Source organism: Apteryx mantelli, unplaced genomic scaffold (genome assembly GCF_036417845.1).
Source record: "Apteryx mantelli isolate bAptMan1 unplaced genomic scaffold, bAptMan1.hap1 HAP1_SCAFFOLD_141, whole genome shotgun sequence".
Taxonomy (NCBI): domain Eukaryota; kingdom Metazoa; phylum Chordata; class Aves; order Apterygiformes; family Apterygidae; genus Apteryx; species Apteryx mantelli.
The window spans coordinates 202,501-205,000 of record NW_027118496.1 but is presented as its reverse complement, the minus strand read 5'-3'; the positions used below and the strand labels follow the sequence as shown (position 1 = coordinate 205,000).

At 79.3% G+C, this 2,500-nt stretch overlaps 1 non-coding gene across 1 annotated transcript in view; it reads right to left on the bottom strand.

The window, feature by feature from the left end:
- The window catches only part of LOC136995620 (5.8S ribosomal RNA), a 153-nt gene extending 7 nt beyond the window's left edge, over positions 1-146 (bottom strand). Inside the window, exon 1 of the ribosomal RNA XR_010887165.1 lies at positions 1-146. This exon is cut by the window's left edge and continues 7 nt beyond it. This is a non-coding gene — a ribosomal RNA (5.8S ribosomal RNA).
- Between the last annotated feature and the right edge of the window lie 2,354 nt (positions 147-2,500).

Genomic DNA, 2,500 nt, shown 5'->3' with positions numbered 1-2,500 from the left:
CAGACAGGCGTAGCCCCGGGAGGAACCCGGGGCCGCAAGTGCGTTCGAAGTGTCGATGATCAATGTGTCCTGCAATTCACATTAATTCTCGCAGCTAGCTGCGTTCTTCATCGACGCACGAGCCGAGTGATCCACCGCTAAGAGTTGTCTCGGTTTCGGCCCCCGCCGCGCGCGCGGGGGGACCGGGCAGCCTTCGGCAGCCCCTGAGGGCCCCCCCTCCGCTCCGCCTCCCTCCTCACGCCGACGCCGGCTGCTGAGCGAGGGACGGCCGAGAGCCAGAGAGAGGGGCTCGCCCCGCTGACCGTACGAGCACAGAGTGGGGGGGGAAAAAGGGAAAAGGAAAACCCGAACGAGAAGGGCGGGGAGCCCTCGCTCCCGACCTGGGACAACCCTTTGCTCGCTTCGAGTCCGGCCCAGGCGCCCAGGCTCGGCCCGGCCCGGCGGGGAGCAGCGCGCCGGCCGCGCCGCCTGCCTCGGGGACGCTGGGGGAGGGGGCGGCTCCCCGCGGACCCCCAGCGTCGGAGCCCGGCCGCCACCGGCAGCGGCACCGGCCGCTGCCCGCGCGCCCGCGGCCCACCGGCCCCGCGCTCCCCAGCTCCTCGCTCGCCTCGCCGGCCTCCGGCTCCGCCGTGGCCCCGAGGCGGCGCCCACGCCCGCGCGCGCGCACACACAGCCTCCCGGACGACACCACGCGCTCTCCCGTCCCTTCCGCGGACAGACGCCCGGCGGCGGGCGGGCGGGCAAGGCGGGACGGACGGGGACGGCGCCCGCTCTCCCCGTCTCCACGCGGAGAACGGGGGGGGGCGCCCCCGCCGCCCGCCTGCCGCCCGCCCGCCGCCCGGCGAAGCCGGGTTGGGCAGAGCGAGGCAGGCGCGCCGGATGGCGGAGTGCCGGCGGGTAGGGCGCCGCCGCCAGCGGCCACGGCGGCAGACCGAGAGCCCCGGCCAGGGAGGAGAGCGGATCGCGCCGAGGCGCGGCGTCCGCACCACCCGCGGTGGGTGGGGGCTCACCGTCCCGGCGAGAGCACGCGCTCGCGCCGGGGTCACGCGTTCGAGGCAGGCCGGCGCCAGCCGACCGCGCGGCGTCCCTCCGCCGAGACCAGACCGCGGAGAGAGGGGGCAGGGTACCCCTCTCCGTCCCGGCTGCCCGCAGGGCGAGCGCGGGGCGCGCCGGCTGGCATGGGGGGGCACGGCGCCCGCGCGCGCCGGCCCCCCGGCCCTCCGGCAGCACACCCGGCTGCCCCCCGGGTCGCATCGGGCCGCCCGAGTCTTTAAACCCCCGCCCGGCTCTCCCGCCGAGAACCCTCGGGCCCGGAGCCCGGGGCCCATGGCCATCCCTACCCGGGGCGGCTACCGGCGGCCGCGGTGGCCGGAGGCCCTCCGCTCCTCCCGCCACCCCGCCCCCCCCCCCCGCCCGGCCCGCTCGCAGCACGGTCCCCGCGGCATGGCGCGGGGCGGCTGGAGCGGTGGGGGGGGGGAGAGAAAGGGAAAGCGGAAAGGGCGGGAGGGCACGGCCGGTGCGGCGCTCACGGCGCGGCGCCCGGGAGGAGCGAGCTGGCACACGGGACCACACGGGTGGGTCACCGAGGGGGGGCAGGAGGAGCGCGGACGCTAGGTACCTGGCCCTGGGGTGAGGGAAACGACCTGAAATCCCCGCGGGGGTGCCTCCCCCGCCGCCGCCCGCCGCCGGGCCGCCGCCGCCTCGCGGCGACGGCGGCAGCCTCGGCGGCAGCAGCGAGACGGGACGCGGAGGGGAAACCCGGCACCCGCCAGCCGGCTCCGGCGCCCCTCGGCGGAGCGTCCGCCCGCGGGGTGCGCCCGACACCCGCCGCCACGACCTCGTCCTCCTCCCGGGGCCCGGGGTTTCCCTCAGTAACCCGGCGCCCGGCGGCAGCTGCGCCCGGGAGGAGAGCCGTGGTTTGGGCCGCCCGCTCGGGCACGACCCGTCGCCTCGCGTGGCCTGGCGCGACGGCCCCCGCTCGGGGTCCGCCGCCGCCCGGCGCCCGCCCCGCGCGCCATCCCGGAACGCCTGTCCTCGCCGTCTCTGCAAGACGGGCTGCTCCGCCGCAGCCCGCCGCGGGTCCGCCCCCCACCGCTTAGGGGTGGCGACCCGTCGGCACCCGTCCCGACCCGGGGTGCCATCTCGCTCGCGTCTCCGCCCGCCGCTTCCTCCCGCGGGCGCCGGGGGAGCAAGCCCCGCCGACCCTCCCGCGCACTGCCGCCCGCTCCCCGCCGGACCCTCCCCCGGGCCCGACCCTCCCCTGCCCCGGCGGCGGCGGATCGCCGTCGGGTGACAGGGGGGGGCCGGCTCCCGGCGATGGGCACCGGCGGCGGGCGCCAGCGGAGGCGAGAGGGGCAGACGGGGGCGGTCCCCCACCGGCCTCGGGGAATCGGCGGCGGGCCTTCGGCGAGCGAGCCCCGGGAGGGCCGTACAGCCGCCGGCGGGCCGAGCCCCGTGCTCGGCCCTGTGGCGCAGAGTGCAGGACAGGCGAACTCGGGTA